This window comes from Crotalus tigris, unplaced genomic scaffold (genome assembly GCF_016545835.1).
Source record: "Crotalus tigris isolate CLP2741 ecotype Arizona unplaced genomic scaffold, ASM1654583v1 scf7180000020351.1464749751:1500972, whole genome shotgun sequence".
NCBI classification, from domain to species: domain Eukaryota; kingdom Metazoa; phylum Chordata; class Lepidosauria; order Squamata; family Viperidae; genus Crotalus; species Crotalus tigris.
The window spans coordinates 695,001-715,674 of record NW_024097980.1 but is presented as its reverse complement, the minus strand read 5'-3'; positions in this window follow the sequence as shown (position 1 = coordinate 715,674).

Here is a 20,674-nt window from a genome sequence, read left to right as displayed (position 1 = left end):
TCTGCTCGTTCTTTTTTTACTCTTCCTATCATTTTTCTGCACACTCTTGACCATCACCCCTTTGATCTTCAGCCTCCCTTTCTGCGGAAATGAGAAAACACCTCTTTAAACTCTGTTGATTCATTCTGACAGAGAAACAGGGAATATATATATATATATATATATATATATATATATATATATATGTGTGTGTGTGTGTGTGTGTGTGTGTGTGTGTGTGTGTGTGTTTTCTGAGGTTTTCGCGAGTGTTTGTATGTAGGTCTTTGGTTGTTCGGGTTTTCTCCCGCGTAAAATTGGAAGTGTCTTGGCGACGTTTCGACGAAGTCCCATTCGTCATCTTCAGGCTGGTGTTTTCAGCTTCGGCTGGTGTTTTCAGCTTCGTGCTTCTAGGAGCTCCAACAAATTCGGAGTGCTTGGGTATGGTTAGGAGGGCAATGACTTTTCCATCCTGCCTTATCTATGTTTCCTGGTAAAATACATGGGAAAATCCCATTGGAGGAAAATTCCACTTAGGGTTAGGGTTAGGTCACCATGAACTCATAGAGCAAAATGGACATCACCAACGAATTCGGAGTGCTTGGGTATGGTTAGGAGGGTGCTGACTTTTCTAGGCTGCCTTATCTATGTTTCCTGGTAAAATACATGGGAAAATCCCATTGGAGGAAAATTCCACATAGGGTTAGGGTTAGGTCACCATGAACTCATAGAGCAAAATGGACATCACCAACAAACTCAGAATACTTGGGTATGGTTAGGAGGGCAGTGACTTTTCTAGGCTGCCCTATCCATGTTTCCTGGTAAAATACATGGGAAAATCCCATTGGAGGAAAATTCCACTTAGGGTTAGGGTTAGGTCACCATGAACTCATAGAGCAAAATGGACATCACCAACAAACTCAGAATACTTGGGTATGGTTAGGAGGTCAATGACTTTTCTAGGCTGCCCTATCTATGTTTCCTGGTAAAATACATGGGAAAATCCATTGGAGGAAAATTCCACTTAGGGTTAGGTCACCATGAACTCGGAGAGCAAAATGGACAGCCTGCAGCTGTTCTTCATATACTTGACCAAAATTGGATGCAGCATTCCAAGTGTGGCCTTACTAAGGCCTTGTAAAGTGGTTGAGGATTACTTGTAAGGTACTAGATATCGATAGGGCTAACTGCTTTTTCAATAAGATAATAAAAAGAAAAAGTATTTCTGGATATTTTTACATGTTGCGCCTCGGTGTAAAGGTCAGGGGGAAGAAAGAAGCTGGACAAGGGTTTCTCCCGATGCGAACTTTATGCAGCATTGCACACCGATTAAAGAAAAATCAAGCGAAGATTTCATGAGCGTGAACAGAAGGACTCAAGCTGGTTCCTGTCACCATGGATTTGTCCTGAACCAGGCTTGCTGGGCTGAAAGCTGTGATCTATTTCGCAGAATTGTGGTCAATCCTTGGCAAAGGTCTAACTCGCTGGGTTTCTGGAGCCCCAGAGAAATATTTCTGAGCGTTTGTTCCAGCTCAGAGCTACAGGCAATTATTTTTCTCACCGCCTCAAATCAAGGAAGGGTGAGAAGCTAACTTCAGCTGGTCTCCAGGGTCATTAACTGTTTCTATTCTATTCTATTCTATTCTATTCTATTCTATTCTATTCTATTCTATTCTATTCCTTAATTCCTATTCTATTCTATTCTATTCTATTCTATTCTAATTCTATTCTAATTCTATTCTATTCTATTACTTAATTCTATATTTTATCCTTAATCCTATTCTATAGATTTATTCTATTCTATTCTATTCTATTCTAATCTTTCTATTCTATTATATTCTATTCTATTCTAATTCTATTCTATTCTATTCTATTCTATTCTATTCTATTCTAATTCTATTCTATTCTATTCTATTCTATTCTATTCTATTCTATTCTACTCTATTCTATTCCTTAATTCTATTCTATTCTATTCCTTAATTCTATTCTATTCTATTCTATTCTGATGTGGACTTCCACTCCCAGAACTGGCTCCACAAGTCCTAAAAGGGCCATCATTCCCCACCCCTGGTGTCAGGCTACGAAGGCCACAACCAGTAGCTCATCAGAAGCCAGCATGAGTTGGTCAGGAACAAATCTTGGCAGGCTAAGGTCTCATTTTCTGATCAAGTCATTTCCTCCGATGGCGGGAAGCATCGTTTCTGCAAAGCGCTCGACAAGCTCCCTGCTGCTATTCTGATTAGATGGCTTGTTAAGTATGGAGCAGATGGCGGGACAACTTGTGACGTGGGGTGTGAACGTCAAGCCTTCAGATGATCTGGAACCATCCAGGGAAGGGCTACAGGCAACCCTCGACTTACGATTGTTTTTTTTAGTGGCCATTCAAAGTTGCAGCAGCACTGAAAAATTGTGATTTATGACTGTTTTTCTCCCAACTGTTGCAGCCTCCCCATGGTCCTGCGATCAAACTTCAGATGCTTGGCGACTGATTCATATTTATGACGGTCGCGGTGTATTCCGGGGTCGTGTGATCCTCTTTTGCAACCTTCTGAAAAGCAAAGTCAATGGGGAAGCCAGATTAACCAGCGGGACAGCTGGCCACCAGAAATCGCGGGCGCTCCATCACTGGAGGTTTTTAAGCAGAAGCTAGACAGTCACTTGTCTGAGATGATAGACTGAGCATATCTAATTCCTGCAATCGTTCTTCATATGTTTTAATCTCCAGGCCTTGAATCATCTTATTTGCTCTTCTCTGCACTTTTCCGTGCAGTGCCTGGAGACAAGCAGAATAGGACGAGAAAGAAACTGAGAATATAACAAAATACAAAGGACGTACCAATAGAAATAGAGATAGGGTGGAAAAAGCCAAGCAGGGTCTAGTACCTAATAGTATCGGCTCCTGGGTGCAATCCAAAAACAATGGAGCACCACTTGAAACACCATTGGCATTGACAAATTCGCTATTAGTCAATTGCAAAAGGCGGCCTTACTAGGAACTGCTTCCATCCTGCGACGAGATCTGTAATAACATCAAACATCCACATCTGCCTATCCCAGGTCCTGGGTAAGGACTCGATAGGTAGACAAAATGCCAAATCCAGTCTGAACATCTGGCTGACTGTGCGATGATCAATAATAATAGTAATAGGCGCCTTGGGTGCAATCCCAACACAACTGGAGCACCACTTGAACACCATCATCAGCATTGACAAATTTGCTATTAGTCAATTGCAAAAGGCGGCCTTACTAGGAACTGCTTCCATCCTGCGACGATATCTGTAATACCATCAAACGTCTACATCTGCCTATCCTTGGTAAGGACTCGATAGGTAGACAAAATGCCAAATCCAGTCTGAACAGCTGACTGACTGTACAATGATCCATAATAATAATAGTAATAATAATAATAATAGTAGTAGTAGTAATAATAGGAACTGCTTCCATCTTGCGACGATATCTGTAATACCATCAAAGGTCTACATCTGCCTATCCCAGGTCTCGATAGGTAGACAAAATGCCAAATCCAGTCTGAACAGCTGACTGACTGTGCGATGATCCATAATAATAATAATAATAAAGTTGGAAGGGAGGTCATCTAGTCCAACCCCCTGCTCGGGCAGGAAACCCTACACCATTTCGGACAAATGGCTGTCCAGTCTCTTCTTAAAAACTTCCAGTGTTGGAGCATTTACCACTTCTGGAGGCAGGTCGCTCCTCTGGTTAATTGTTCTCATTGTCAGGAAGTTTCTCTTTCGTTCTAGGTTGCTTCTCTCTTTGATGAGTTTCCATCGGGTTGCTTCTTGTCCTGCCTTCAGGGGCTTTGGAGAATAGCTTGACTCCCTCTTGTTTGGGGCAGCCCCTGATATACTGGAACACTGAACTCTCAACTTCTTTTTTTGTATCGAGCTGAAGATCGTTTTAATTGTATTTTTGTCACCCCAAAAAATTCCTGAGATGCCTTGGAGACTCTTTGCACCGTTTCTTGTGACCTTGGCAAAGAAGCCATCCTTGGCTTCAGCCCCAGTGACCGTGGGGAGGGGGGGCAGTGAGGAAATGAAGGGAGGGGGGAAGACTTTAGTTTTTCTTCCCCTTCCTCCCATGGTCCTTCCCACCAAGAGACTCCAGATTCCCAAACAGAGACAAGGGATCTCCCCTTCCCCATTCCCGAAGCTGCCTTTGAGGAGATGGGGTCTGTTCTCCCCTCAACACACACGCTGAGTTCAAAGGCTGAATCTTGCACAACGTTTTGGCCTTCCCGCACAGCCCTGCGGGAACAGCCAGCCTTTGAAACCTGCCATCCTGACCTTGAAACGTGCCGTCTCTAAAAACCACGATGTTCCTCGAGGTCTGTTGCAAGAACAGAAAGAGTGGAGGCCTCTTAATTTTATTGATGGAGAGGGGAAAAAAGAAGTCTCTTAATCTTTCAGCAGGCTTGGATGGAACATCTTGAGCGGGGCTGTTTCGTCCCAGCTCGAAATGAGACAGATGTATCGTTTGTTTCCATTTTATTTATCTGTATCCTGCCTTTGTTTTTATTTTTTATTTTATTTTTTTACAAATAACACATATGCAGCACACCTCCCTCCTCCTATTTTTCCCCAAAACGACAACCCTGTGAGGTAGGGTTTGGGCTGAGAGGAAGTGACTGTCACAAAGTTCGCCAGCTGGCTTTCTTGCCTAAGGCGGTGCTAGAATTCCCAGTCTCCTGGTGATTGGCCCAAGGTCACCCAATCAGCTTTCATGCTAACATGGGACTAGAACTCACCGTCTCCTGGTGATTGGCCCAAGGTCACCCAGTCAGCTTTCATGCTAACATGGGACTAGAACTCACCATCTCCTGGTGATTGGCCCACGGTCACCCAGTCAGCTTTCATGCTAACGTGGGACTAGAACTCAGGGTCTCCCGCTTCTTAGCACTTTTTGATGTAAACCTTATTTCTCTTCGAGATCGGGGCTGGTACCATCCAAGTTTACTAATTTTAGACTTAGACTCCAAGAAAGCAAAGATACCTAGTGATTTTGCAGCAAACAGAAATAAAATGATACCCCTCCGGTCTAGTCGAATTCTTTTTGTACGTTTTTTTTCCGTCTGGGAAGCTTGTAATTTTCTCCGCAGCTTCCTCGGTGGATAATTCTTAATCAACTTAAAATGGAAGATCAGAGGCATACGCTGCTTAGAGCTTTAATTGCATTTTAGTCGCCTGTTTTGCAGCTGCTTGAGACACAACCTATCTTTTTCCAGCCCAAAGAGACATTTTGTCCAGATTGGATCGTTATTATCTCACGTTTGATGTTCACGCTAAGCACCACCGTCGATAATTCGTCTTTTAGCCTTTCCCAGAGGTTTTTATGCAGCCTAAACATCTTCATTAGCCTTTCATTTGCTCACCAAAGGCGTGCCAGCAAATAACCTGGGCTGTAAAACAAGGACTTTTTTTTTTTCCAGGATTTCAGATACAATTCCTCAAATCCCAACTGAATTGTGAAACAAGGGGCCAGAGGTGACTGAACTGAAGAAGCTTCTTGGATGAGAAGCGAAATGCCTTCAAAAGGAAAAAAAAACAAAGAAAGGTCCAGTTGCCTTTTGGGAAAGCACTTTTGGGATAACCATGAGCTGAAGGGCTGAGAATCTCCACAGACATAAAATAAGGACATTTTTTGAGGTAAAATTCCTCAAATTGCACCAAGAAGCACGTGCAGAGGCGCTAGAAAATCTCATAGATGTTTTAGAGCAGGGGTAGTCAACCTTGGCTCTTTTATGACTCGTGGACTTCAACTCCCAGAATTCCTGAGCCAGCACAGCTGTGCTGGCTCAGGAATTCTGGGAGTTGAAGTCCACGAGTCATAAAAGAGCCAAGGTTGACTACCCCTGTTTTAGAGGAATCATCACTTTGTTTCCTCAAATAAGCCTGCATCCTCTTTTCTGATCGATGGGCCTAGATGGAAGGTTTTAGCTGTCCTTGGCGAAGCCGGTTAACTGTTTAAAGGAGAGGGGAATCATATTTGGTTATTTATTGACCAGAAACTCCTGGGCTGTAATCTAATTTAAGAAATTGAACATTTTTTCCAGATGAAAGCAATAGCCAATTCACAGGGAGGGTTTTTGTAACCCACAGGTAACAGTACCTGTCAAATAATAACAAAAACAACAACAACAAAAACAACAATAATAATAATAATAAAGTTGGAAGGGATCTTGGAGGTCATCTAGTCCAATCCCCTGCGCAGGCAGGTAACCCTGTACCCTTTCGGACAAATGGCTGTCCAGTCTCTTCTTAAAAACTTCCAGTGTTGGAGCATTCACCACTTCTGGAGGCAGGTTGTTCCACTGGTCAATTGTTCTCAATGTCAGGAAGTTTCTCCTTAATTCCAGGTTGCTTCTCTCCTTGGTTAGTTTCCATCCATTGCTTATTGTCCTCCTTTCAGGTGCTTTGGAAAATAGCTTGACTCCCTCTTCTTTGGGGCAGTCCCTGAGATACTGGGAGACTGCTATCCTGTCACCCCTCATCCTTCTTTTCATTAAACTAGACATACCCAATTCCAGCAATCGTTCCTTATATGTTTTAGCCTCCAGTCCCCTAATCATCTTTGTTGCTCTTCTCTGTACTCTTTCTAGAGTCTCAACATCTTTTTTACATTGTGGTGACCAAAACTGGATGCAGTATTCCAAGTGTGGCCTTACCAAGGCCTTGTAAAGTGGTATTAACACTTCACATGATCTTGATTCTATCCCTCTGTCCATGCAGCCTAACACTGGGTTGGCTTTTTTGGCAGCTGCAGCACACTGGTGGCTCATGTTTAAGGGATTGTCCACTAGGACTCCAAGATCCCTCTCATTGCCTTTACTCATTGCAGCCTTCCATTTCACAAACAAGAGCAACACAATCTTTTCTTCCAGCAACATCCCAAACTGGGTGGAAAAATAGACACGAAGCAACACGTCAGTTCTTCTACTGTCAGCATTACCATCTGCGGGAGATTTTAGAACCCTGGAGGCATTTATTTTCATTATTTTCATTCAGTGCTTGTATGTTCATTTTGGACTCTGTACAACTGCTGCAGTATTCAGGGTTTTTTTTATTAATAAACAAAAGGAACAATAAGCTCTTGGTAAATTAAATAAATGGACCATCTGTTTGAATTCATACATCCGCTCATAAAAGTACAGCTACTCTTCTAGACAAAACTGCTTTTAGTTTTAGCAGGATTTTCGTAGGATTATGTTGTTCTCCCCCAAAAAAGTTACTAACCACTATAAATTGAGGCAATTAACTCATGGAAAAAAAAAACCTCCCCAAAAACATTACTGTGAGTGGTTGAAAAAAAATGCTACCTGGGAATTAAAAAATATATCCTGCAAAAATGTATTTAATAAGGAGGGATGTGATATGGAAGAGACAAGGAACCCTTAATGCTTTAATTAAAACAAAACAGCCCCAGTAAAAGTAAATCGTGTCCAAGAAACCAGTTATTCACTAATGAATAATTAAGTCACTCAATTCTTCACATCTTGGAGTGCCCAAAAGTTCTAGATCTTGGCTTGTCCGTTTTTTGGCAACGAAGTCTCCCGTCCTCGCTTCTAATTTGCTAAATTGAAATTGCTAAATGTCACAAATTTTCTCTGGTTTTCTTATGGTGATTCCTTATTGCAAACCCCCCCCCCCAAACCTAGCACACTTTGTTTGGTTGCAGTCCAGCCCTACACAACTTTTACAGCCAACTTACAGTCAACTTTCCTCCATCAAAATTTTCCAAAGGGACTTTTTTACATTCTGATCCCAGTGTGCTCATTTTGGAGGCACAGTTCCTAGAGTTTAGTTTATTTGGGGTAAGATCATTCTAACCATTTACGACACCTTTTTACAAACATTAAGAGGAACCTATTGAAGGCAATGGGTTATGGAAAAAGGCAGTTCTAAAGTCCGGGTGGACACCTACCCTTTGCTTGGCCCACAGCTTTGAAAGAAACAGCAAGCCGAAGGAAATTGGGGTTTTATGTGGGGTAGACCTCCAAATGCTTCACAATGCTTTTGGATGCTTACTTTCTTAACAATAGAAGGAGAAAAAGGACTATATTAAGGTGCTGAAATTAAGAAAATCAGGAAAAAAAGGAAAAGAAAGATATAAAGAAGCTTCTTGTCAATGCTTCCTCCTCCTCCTCCTCCTCCTCCTCCTCCTCCTCCTCCTCCTCCTCCTCCTCCTCCTTCTTCTTCTCTTTCTTCTCCTCCTCCTCCTCCTCCATCACCTCCTCCTCCTCCTCCTCCTCCTCCTCTTCTTCTTCTTCTTCTTTTTCTTCTTTTGCTTCTGCTTCTGCTTCTCCTCCACCACCACCCCCTCCTCCTCCTCCTCCTCTTCTCCTTCTCTTCTTCTTCTTCTTCTTCTTCTCCTCCTCCTCCTCCTCCTCCTCCTCCTTCTCCTTCCTTTTCTTCTTCTGCTTCTGCTTCTCCTCCACCACCACCTCCTCCTCCTCTCCTCCTCCTCCTCCTCCTCCTCTTCTTCTTCTTCTTCTTCTTCTTCTTCTTCTTCTTCTTCTTCTTCTTCTTCTTCTTCTCCTCCTCCTCCTCCTCCTCCTCCTCCTCCTCCTCTACAGATACAATTATAATTTGCCCCCCTTCTTTAAAATTACAGTACATCGTAATTTCCTTCTTTTTATAGGCTACCCTTTCTAATCTTCAAACCCTTAAATCACAGGTTTAGTTCTCTCTCTTTTTTTTCCAGCAAAAAGTCAATAAGGGGTCCTAAAAAGCTAACCTTGAGGTTGTGATTACAGTTTGTTCCTTTTTGGAGCAGGATCAGTGCATTTATTCTGGGGTTACCGCATCAGCCTGTTTTTTCTTTGCTGTCTGTTTTTCATAATTTTCCTCAAAATAAAATGAATTTGTAGGCTTCTGTAGAATAAGAGTGGATGTTTGGATTAGATTCACACATGACGGCTATAAAAAGTGACAATGGCTAAAGACAGTTTAAGATCACTCTGTGGTTCAGTGCAGTTAATTCAATAAAATATAGCTACTAGAATCATGGTTTTACTCAAACTACTTGTATGGCAATGCTGATAATACTATATTGCTGGAAGAAATTGTATAATTTAGTTAGATGCAGCTCCCTGTGTTTTATCTGAGATCTGATTCCCTAATTTTCAGAGCTTTTAATGCAGATTGTTTTAGAAGTGGCAGCCCATGGTATAGTTATCTAAAACAAGCTGCAATACAAACAGGCTTTCCTTTAGCCATGTTTTGTATAAATATATAAGCTTGCTTTGACTCGTACATAAGGTTAAAAGAATTCATTGTGAGGATATGCACAGTTTAATTAGGTTTTCAGAATATTGGAAGTAACTATAAAGCTAAAAGCTTTGATAGAACCAACAACGCCATTTGATGTGTGCTTCCCTCACTGGTGCCTTTTCCAGTAAGTCTGAAGTCACAAACACAGTTGGGAACAACCAAATTCAACTGGAAACAGACCGAACAATATCCATGAGAAATCAGCTTGAACTTAATAACTTGCAGACATCTGGGAAGTCAGACAGGCTAATTTACAAATTAGTCTGTGCTGAAATCCTTAAATTGCTGACAGTTTTCTGGCAAGACACTGGCAAATGATGAAATTGTCCAGACTTCACCAAAGTTGTGGTGGAAATTAGCATCGTTAAGTTATATTTAAGGCCTTTCACGGTCCATCCATCCTGAGAATGGTAGCCAAAATTGCTGGCCTTGCTACATTGAAGGGGAGGTCCAACATCTCCATTTAAATCATCTCCCCGTTTTATAAATCAATAATTTGATGTTAAAGACCCCCCAAGAACATTGGAAGAATTTGTGTTCCTGTTTAATTATCTTCTCTGTTCAGATTCTGACACCGCATGAAGCTTATTCCAACTATTAGGAACACATAGATAGATAGATAGATAGATAGATAGATAGATAGATAGATAGATAGGTAGGTAGGTAGGTAGGTAGGTAGGTAGGTAGGTAGGTAGGTAGGTAGACAGACAGACAGACAGACATACAGACTTAAATAGATGATAGATAGATGCTAAAGATAGATGATAAATAGATATACTGTAGATAGATGCTAAAGATAGATGATAAATAGATATAGATAGATAGATGCTAAATAGATGAAAGATAGATAGATAGATAGATAGATAGATAGATAGATAGATAGATAGATAGATAGATAGATAGATAGATAGGCAGGCAGGCAGGCAGGCAGGCAGACAGACAGACAGATAGATTATAGAATAAATAATGGAATTTCTAAAGTTTTTTCACGTTTCTTCTATGTAGTTTAATAAGTGTTTTTTCCTTCACCCTACAGTTAGCTTTGTATATAATAAACCTTCTTTTTTACTTAGTCTCTCATATAATAGTAACATTACTGTTATTATATATAACACCAATAGCTTTTCAAGAAATGTAAACTGTAGTGTTTTCAAAGCTCAATTAAACGTAGAAATATTAAGAAATAGATTTAAGAACTCTCTCCCATTATATGGGCCGGTGGGTGATTCCAACTCATAAGGATGTAAGTAATTCAGCATGCACAGATGCAAACAATCCTTCAAAGGTTAAACGTTTTAAAATAGCGGACATTCCACCTTTCATAATGGCTTTGTCTAAATACACACCCACAATGCCAAACTATATTGTTTTGGATAAGATTCGTCGCCCAGTTCAACGGTATGGCACAGATCCAGGACTGAAAGCTGTCAAAATTGACCGGGGCCTTGTCCGAAAAAAATCTGAAACGTTCATGTTTTCATAGCTGCACAATTAATAATTTTATATATTCCCTGAAGAACACACCATTTCTATGCAAATGGAAGGTTTTGAGGACCTAAGATGGCTGTACACTGTAAGGGTTTTTCTGTTCTTGAATATTAAAGACTGGGCGGGAGGGGGAAAAAAAATAACATGATGTCCCTACTGCTAATTAAATGTGAGGACTAAATCTCCCCTTTGCTTATCCAGGTGCAGCTTCATTGAAGCAAATGTAAAAAGAGTTCAGCGTTCATCTGTGGCTGGATCTCTTTTGTGCCACTGAAGAATGCCGCGATTCAGCTGTTCCTCGCGCTATTCATTCGGGGTTTTGACCTGGATTGACCCAAACCGAATTTCTCCGTAAGGGTGTGTGCGTGCGTGTACACACACGCCAGACGTGAATGTGCCCACTTGGGTGCAGGGGTGCACGTACAGGGAAGCAGGAAACCCAGTGCGGTCTCATTGTGCTTCCTTTGTGCCAATGTGTGCCGCGACTCACAAAGATCTTGGCTGTCTGTCCAGAGGCCAGCTGCCTTGTCATCCTTTGATTCCAGGAAAAATTTCCTCACGTTTTGGTTTTTTCATTTTCCCGCCTTTTTTCGACTATAAGGCGAGATCAAAACCAAGAATCGGAGAAAGGAGAACGCGGCTGCAAAACTGTGTGTGGCTCCTCAAAGAGCAGCAAAAAAGCTTTTGGCATCACTTGACGTTTTGACGCCCACAACAACCTTTTGTCTGAAATAGTATAGAGTTTCCTCCCTGAGCAGGGGGTTGGACTAGAAGACCTCCAAGGTCCCTTCCAACTCTATTATTGTGTTACACCTTCATTAAAAAAAAGAAGGCACAGAACTGGAAGGGACCTTGGAGGTCTTCTAGTCCAACCCCCTGCTCAAGCAGCCAATACCATTTCAGACTGTCCAGACTCTTAAAAGCCTCCAATGATGATGCCCCCACAACTTCTGGAGTCAGGTTGTTCCACTGGTGAATTGTCCTCCCTGTTAGGAAGTTTCTCCTTAATTCCAGGTTGCTTCTCTCCTTGATTAGTTTCCATCTATTGTTTCTCGTCCTGCCCTCAGTCGCTTTGGAGAATAATTTGACCCCCTCTTCTTTGTGGCAGCCCCCCAAATACAGGAAGACTGCTATCATGTCCCTCCTAGTCCTTCTTTTCTCTAGACTGGCCAAACCCAAATCCTGCAACCGTTCTTCATACGCATGGAAGATGTCTCCAAAGCAAGCCACAAGCCAAATGTTCAGCCTTGGCAACTTTATGACTTGTGGACCTCAACTCCCAGAATTCCTCAGCCAGCATGGATGAAGTCCACAAATCATAAAAGGTTCCCAAAGTTGGAGATCCCCGATTCATTAGGAGAAGACAGGCTGGATGTTTGTTGGACTGAGTTTCTCCCTTTCATCTTGATTACCACTTTCTGGCCAGCCAGTTCTGGTCAACCAGACCATCCCCACATCCCTGCTATTCCCATTTCCAGATCCCCCAAAGCTATTTGAAAAGTAGACCACATCCCACCGGCTAATCCTGAAATGCTAAGAACACGGAGTGAAAAAAGTCAAGGGGAACCAACATGAAAATAAACTGCCTGCGCAGCTATTATATACACAAAGCTGTTCACGCACAAAAACAGAAGCCTTAGGGGAGCCTAAGTGGGAGCGTTGAAAAGGCATCCCAAAGTCTTTTCGCCACCTCAATTCCCCACCTCCATTTTCAGCCTTCGAGAAAATGATTGCCTGCCAGCTGTAGAAAGCTGCAGAATGTGGACAAAAAGATTCGGGTTCCTGCAGATCCCGATGCCCCGAACCCAGGCCAAAAATAAACCATCTGAGGTGATAAAGGAAGCCAAACGTTATTGACTGGATTGGATCTGCTTTCAAATTGGTCCAAAGTCCTTGTGCTTGTCCAATATTAATAATAATAATAACTGACTACAAGCAGCGGCATGACAAAGTAGCAACAATGGTGCATTGGAAGATCTGCAAAAAATATCATTTGCCTGTAAGCAAAAACTGGTGGGATCATAAAATAGAGAAAGTCATAGAAAATGATAAAATTAAAATGCTCTGGGACTTCAGAATTCAAACAGAAAAGCACCTGCAACATAACACCCCAGACTTAACAATTGTCGATAAGAAAGACAAAAAAGTCTGGATAGTGGACGTGGCAGTGCCTGGAGATAGCAGAATAGAAGAGAAAGAACTGGAGAAGATAACAAAATACAAAGACGTACAAATAGAAATAGAAAGACTGTGGCAAAAGCAAGCAAGGGTAGTACCAATAGTCATAGGCTCCTTGGGTGCAATCCCAAAACAACTGGAGCACCACTTGAACACCATTGGCATTGACAAATTTGCTATTAGTCAATTGCAAAAGTCGGCCTTACTAGGAACTGCTTCCATCCTGCGACAATATCTGTAATACCATCAAACATCCACATCTGCCTATCCCAGGTCCTGGGTAAGGACTCGAAAGGTAGACAAAATGCCAAATCCAGTCTGAACATCTGGCTGACTGTGCGATGATCAATAATAATAATAATAATAATAATAATAATAATAATAATAATAATAATAATAATAATCGAGTCCAACCCCCTGCTCAGGCAGGAAACCCTACACCATTTTGGAGAAATGGCTGTCCAGTCTCTTCTTAAAAACTTCCAGTGTTGGAGCATTCACCGCTTCTGGAGGCAGGTTGTTCCACTGGTTAATTGTTCTAATTGTCAGGAAGTTTCTCCTTAGTTCTAGGTTGCTTCTCTCCTTGATTAGTTTCCATCTGTTGCTTCTTGTCCTGCCTTCAGGCGCTTTGGAGAAGAGCTTGACTCCCTTTTCTTTGGGTCAGCCCCTGAGATATTGGAAGACTGCTATCATATCTCCCCTCGTCCTTCTCTTCATTAAATGAGACCTACCCAATTCCAGCAACCGTTCCTTACATGCTTTAGCCTCCAGTCCCCTAATCATCTTTGTTGCTCTTCTCTGTACTCTTTCTAGAGTCTCAACATCCTTTTTACATCATGGTGACCAAAACTGGATGCCGTATTCCAAGTGTGGCCTCATCAAGGCATTGTAAAGTGCTCAGGTATATTCTGTGACACTTGCAAAGATAGAACACACTGGTAGAACATACTGGTAGAACATAGAATAAAAATAAAATTTAAAAAGCTCATAAGTCCCTTTTTTCAGTGCCATTGTAACTTGGAATGGTCACTGTTGTAAGTCAAGGACTTCCTGTATATAGACGCCCGTCTTCTAAGCAAGTCTGGGCAGCTTCCAATCAGGAGTTAAAGCAAGATATAACATCCCATTAAAACAGTTTAAAACATTGGAAACGGCAAAGTGGTGCCAAGTCAACCTTCCAACGTGCAATTATCCCATCGTATCCCAGCACATAGCGTGTCCTACACAGTGCATGTCAAAGCATTGTGTAGATTGTGTAGTCCCAACTAACATCTTGAATTCATGGACAACCTCCAGCCCCATCCCCTAGGAACCTACTCTGAAGCGGAGAAGAGAGTTGCAATTTGCTCGTCGTTTGATCTCCAAGTTCAAAAGCAGAACAATATAAAAGTCAATTCCATTCCTTAATAGATTCACAGCTTCTTTCTGGTCTAATCTAGGCTCTCATCCAACCTTTCCTACTGGGATACCTACGGTTCATTCTAGGCTGCTGCCATCCCAAGCGATTAAAATATACAAGCCCTTGAGTTGATTCCTCACAGATAAAAGAGGTACCTACTCCGTGGCTGAAGGGGTTTGTGCTATGTAACCCAAGCAATATTTTCCATAAAATCAGTGCATAGACGGATTATTGTTCCACGGTATGCATAAAACGTCGACTCGCTAAGAACTATGTCTTAGTTCAGCAAAAACTTTTTTTTTTTAAACCCTCTTTGAAGCTGCAAACAGAAAACATAAGTCACAGGGACAATTCTGCAATTTATGCCTTTCCTTACAATGCTCTTAAATCAGCTAACAACCGGGCTTTTATTCTCCCAATCTATTTCCTTCGTGCCAAATATTTCTTTCATCCAAATAAACTTTCCAGAGAAAATAAGTTAGCTTCCAAGGTCCTAAATATAGAAGGCAGAAATGTTAGTTCTCCATAAGATAAAAAATCCACCCTGCTCGATTTTTAACATATTGCATTTTACTTCGTTATGAAGGGAGCCTGTTTCATTTGAGGGAAGGAGAGGAGATTAAATAGAAATTTAGTAGTCATTGGCTATATATGACTGATATTAAGAAATCTTCTGTCTTTGTTATTGGAACTGTTACAGATACCATGATCAGCAGTCATTCATTGTCTTATAACCTTACATCCAGTTGTTGTTGTTAGTTGCAAAGTCGTGTCCAACCCATCGCACCCCCATGGACCACGTTCCTCCAGGCTTTCCTGTCCTCTGCCATTTTCTGAAGTCCATTGAAGCTCACACCTACTGCTTCAGTGACTCCATCCAGCCATCTCCTTCTCTGTCGTCCCCTTCTTCTCTTGCCCTCCATCTTTCCCAGCATCAGGCTCTTCTCCAGAGAGTCCTTCCTTCTCATTAGGTGGCCAAAGTCCTTGAGTTTCAACTTCAGGATCTGGCCTTCTAAAGAGCAGTTGGGGTTGATCTCCTCTAGGACTGACCAGTTTGATCACCTTGCAGTCCAGGGGACTCGCAGGAGTCTTCTCCAGCACCAGAGTTCAAAGGCCTCCATTCTTTGGCGCTCAGCCTTTCTTATGGTCCAACTTTCACATCCATACATTGCAACTGGGAAAACTATGGCCTGGACTGTACCCACTTTTGTTGGCAGGGTGATGTCTCTGCTTTTGAGTATGCTGTCTAGGTTTGCCATGGCGTTCCTCCCCAGGAGCAAGCGTCTTTTAACTTCTTGGCTGCAGTCCCCATCTGCAGTGATCTTGGAGCCCAAGCTCTAGTATAGGCAGGCATAAGTCACTCAGGAAGAGGTTTTTCAGATGTTTCCCATCAGGGTACTTATCGCTAAAAAAAGGAGTCCTTTTCTATTTTAAGAGTTTGCCTGACTTCCACAAACTCTTCAGACTGGAAAGGAACAAAGAGTTTGGTTGGATGCCCGACGCTAAATACATCACGACATAAACATGAGCGAAACACTTTTGGTTAAAAGGTCAGACGTTTGCAGACTGCGTAAATGCAGAGGGAACTTAATTCCCAGATGTTGAAAAAAGAAAAATACGGGCAGTCCTCAACTTAGGAGCGCAGCTGAGCCCATTGCTAAGCAGGAGAGCTGTTGCCCCATTTTACGACCTTTTTTTGACACGGTTGTTAAGCAAGTCACTCCAGCTGTGAAGCGAATTGGGCAGCCATTAAGCGAAGCTGGCTTTCCCTCGTTGACTTTGCTCGTCAGAAGCCAGCTGGGAAAGTCGCCAAAAGGGGAGCACGTGATTCCTCGGGACACTGCAACTGTCGTAAGTACATGCCAGTTGCCAACCGTCTGAATTTCGATCAGGTTAATGTGGAATAATGAATAATCACTAGAATAATGATGTGTCTGCATAATTACTGGAATAGTGCTGTGTTGGTAGTATGTGACTAACTTAACGCGCATTACACTTGGGTACAATGTATATAGCAAACTCTCCATTGTATACCCGTGAGAAACGAACCTAATGTATTACAATGTGTATTTCAATGTGCATTCCTTTGTTCCTGAGAAAAGGAAAGCATAAAACTGAAGTCTGAACCCGCCTTCGGGGTTCAGAATTGCTTGTTGTTATTGCTTCTGAGCCTGCGCAATAAATCTCTCTGCTAAAACCCTCTGGAATTCGTAAGTGTCCTTTCGTTTTCCACAAGAACGTGACCACGTGGAGGCCGCAAAAGTCGTCAGTGTGAAAACCGTCCATAGGTCACATTTTTCAGCTTCACTAAATGAAGCTTTGTCAGTGGAAGCCTGCCTGTATTAAAAGAGCACGTTTTTTGTTGATACAGTGCAGACGTTCAAAGACTCTAGAAAGAAGAGCAACAAAGATGATTAGGGGACTGGAGGCTAAAACATATAGGGAACGGTTGCTGGAATTGGGTATGTCTAGTTTAACGAAGAGAAGGACGAGGGGGGACATGATAGCAGTATTCCAATATCTCAGGGGCTGCCCCAAAGAAGAGGGAGTCAAGCTATTTTCCAAAGCCCTGAAGGCAGGACAAGAAGCAACGGTGGAAACTAACCAAGGAGAGAAGCAACCTAGAACTAAGGAGAAACTTCCTGACAGTGAGAACAATTAATCAGTGGAACAGCCTGCCTCCAGAAGCAGTAAATGCTCCAACACTGGAAGTTTTAAGAAGAGACTGGACAGCCATTTGTCCGAAATGGTGTAGGGTTTCCTGCCTGAGCAGGGGGTTGGACTAGATGACCTCCAAGGTCCCTTCCAACTTTACTACTATTACTATAACTGTAGGGAAGATTCTGAAAACCTGATCTCAACAAAGTGCAGTTCTGCCTTTGCAGGTGTCTCAATCAGAACAGAGCTGGAAGGGACCTTGGAGGTCTTCTAGTCCAGCCCCCTGCTCAAGCAGGAGAGCCTAGACCATTTCAGACAAGTGGCTGTCCAGTCTCTTCTCAAAAACCTCCAGTGTTGGAGCATTCACAATTTCTGGAAGCAGGCTGTTCCACTGGTTAATTGTTCTGACTGTCAGGAAGTTTCTCCTTAGTTCTAGGTTGCTTCTCTCCTTGATGAGTTTCCATCCGTTGCTTCTCGTCCTGCCTTCAGGCGCCTTGGAGAATAAGTGGACCTCCTCTTCTTTGTAGCAACCTCTCAAATATTGGAATGTTGCTATCATGTCCCCCCCTAGTCCTTCTTTTCTCTAACCAAACCCAAATGCTGCAACCGTTCTTTATATGTTTTTGTCTCCAGGCCTTTAATCATCTAAGTTGCTCTTCTTTCCACTTTTTCCAAAGTCTCAACATCTTTTTTGTCATGTGGTGACCAAAACTGGGTGCAGTATGTTCCAGGTGTGGCCTTACTAAGGCTTTATAAAGCGGTACTAATACGTCACCTGATTTTGATTCTACGCCTCTCTTTATACAACCCAAGATTGCGTTCGCCTTTATTTTGGCGGCTGCCGCACACGGCTGGCTCACGTTTAAGTCCTTGTCCACCAGGACTCCAAGGTCCCTCTGCCAGTTACCATTTGAGATCCAGGTCTCACCCAATCTGTACTTGTCCCTTTGGTTTTCCTGGCCTAGGTGTCAAACCTTGCTTTTCTCCATATTAAATGTCATGTGGTTGCTGGCATGCCGTGGCCCGGTACCAGTCCATGGCCCGGAGTTTGGGGACCCCTGCCCTAGCATACACAAGTGGTCCTTGACTTATAACCATCTAATGCAGTGGTTCTCAACCTTTCTAATGCCGCGACCCCATAATACAGTTCCCCATGTTGTGGTAACCCCCAACCACTTATACATCACTGGGTGCCAGGGGCGTGGCCAAAGAAAAGGGGGAAAAAATGGCGGACAGCATTGTTTGGCGACCCCCGTGAAATGGTCATTCGACCCCAAATGGGGTCCCGACCCACAGGTTGAGAACCACTGGTCTAATGATTGTTCAAAGTTAACAACAGCCCTGAGGAAGTGATGTGACCGTTATTTACACAACCGTGGCAGCATCCCCACTTAACCGGTGATCAAAATTCAGACGCTTGGCAGCTGACTCGTATTTATGACGGTGGCAGAATCCCGGGGTTACGTGCAATCTTCTGACAAGCAAACACAATGGGGAAGCCACTTACCAACCGGCTCGCTAATTTAACAACTGAAGCGATTCTTTTAACAACGGAGGCACAAAAAGTCGTAAAATTGGTTGACTTCGGATCCCAGCTGCACCTCGGGATGGAGGCTGTCTCTGCCCACTGGGGTGCCAAGAAATTGCACCGTGCAAATAACAAGAATCGCTTTTGGCAGCCTACCTCAAAAGGGGCTCACATAGGCCACCAGTTGGGAAAGGGAATTCTCCAGAGAGGCAGCCTAGGGCAAGTCAAGGCATTAGCAGCGTTCCAGCTCTTGCCAGCTGCGCCTTTGGAAATCCCGGCTCTGTAGCTATTCACAGTTGATTACTTCCTGACATAAAGTCTGAAAGCCAACAGCAGGGAAACCAAATCTACTGTACTGAGGTTTTCTTTCTTTCTTTCTTTCTTTCTTTCTTTCTTTCTTTCTTTCTTTCTTTCTTTCTTTCTTTCTTTCTTTCTTCCTTCCTTCCTTCCTTCCTTCCTTCCTTCCTTCCTTCCTTCCTTCCTTTCTTTCTTAAGGTATGCAGAACAGGAGGAAGAATTTATCCAACATTATACAGTGTTTCTCAACCTTGACAATTTTAAGGCATGTGGACTTCAACTCCCAGAATTCCACAGCCAGCAATGCTGGCTGTGGAATTCTGGGAGTTGAAGTCCACATGCCTTAAAATTGTCAAGGTTGAGAAACACTGCGGGACTGGACGGGTCTGTGCGGGATGTGCAAAGCGATAGCTTTGGTCCCAGCGTAACGCTGAGGCAGCAGCGATACAAAGCTTTGGGTCGGATTTTAAATAAACAGAATAACAGAGCTGGAAGGGACCTTGAGAGGTCTTGTAGTCCAACCCCCTGCTCAGGCAGGAGACCCTAGGCCATTTCAGACCAAGGGCTGTCCAGTCTCTCCTTAGAAAGCTCAAATGCTGGAGCGCCCACAAGTTCTGCAGGCAAGTCATTTCGCTGATGAAAACAATGACAGAATCATGTTTGGAAGGGACCTTGGAGGTCTTCTAGCCCAACCCCCTGCTCAGGCAGGAAGCCCTATCCCATTGCAGACTAATGGTTTGTCTAATCTTTTCTGTAAAAACTCCAGCGTTGGAGCATTCACCACTTCTGGAGGCAAGCTGTTCCAGTTATTAATTGTTCTCATTGTCAGAACATTTCTCCTTAGTTCTAGGTTGCTTCTCTCCTGGGTTAGTTTCCATCCATTGTCGCAAAGGTGCTTTTTCATGAGGTAACTGGACTTTCTTGTTTTTCTTTGAAGACGTTTCGCTTCTCATCCCAGAAGCTTCTTCATGTTCTGACTGGATGGTGGGGAATGGAAGGATTTATACTCCTTGCAGACAGCCAGTCATTTGCCTTCTTTTAGAGCAGTGGTTCTCAACGTTTTTAATGCCACGACCCCCAACCGGTCGTAAGTTGAGGACTACTCAACTGGTGCAGCACTGTTTGCAGAATGGGGCTTTTGGCGGGCTCAGCAGGGCAGAGACAGCCTGGACAATTCCTATTGGCTTTTGAAAGCCAATAGAATTAGACTCTATTCAAGAGAGTCTATTCTATGGCTTTCAAAAGCCAATAGAATAAAAGGGAGTAGCACAGCTAAGGAAAAGGGGGAAAAAAATGGCGGACTGCGTTGTTTGGCGACCTCCGTGAAATGGTGGTTCGACCCCAAATGGGGTCCCGACCCACAGGTTGAGAACCGCTGTTTTAGAGAGTCGTTGAGGCCACTTGGGGGTTTACCTGTGTCCTCAAGGTCACCTGAGTGGTACAAATGGGCGTGGAGCCTTCTTGCAACTGCTGAAAGGACTGTGTTGTACACAGGAGATGGGTGGCGTCATATCCCTCCCCCTCCGTTGAGAGAGGGCTGTCCAGTTTTGTCACAGATGGCCTCTTGGACCCCTCTTTCAAAAAAAGATTTGAAACCCCAGCATCATTAGATGTTTCATCACAGTTGTGGTTGCTGCATTTTTGTCTGAGATAAACAAACCAAAGAAAAACAAAAAAGCATATCTGATTTGGGTGACACATCGCTGTGTCCCATTGCTGCTATTGTTTTTGTATCTAAAATATGCAATCTTGGAAGACAGTTGACTCACAGGGACTGACTTTTACACTGGATTTCCACACGGCATTAATTCATAATGTCATCGAGTTGACAAGCTTTGCAAGATGCCTGAGCTAATTGTGAAC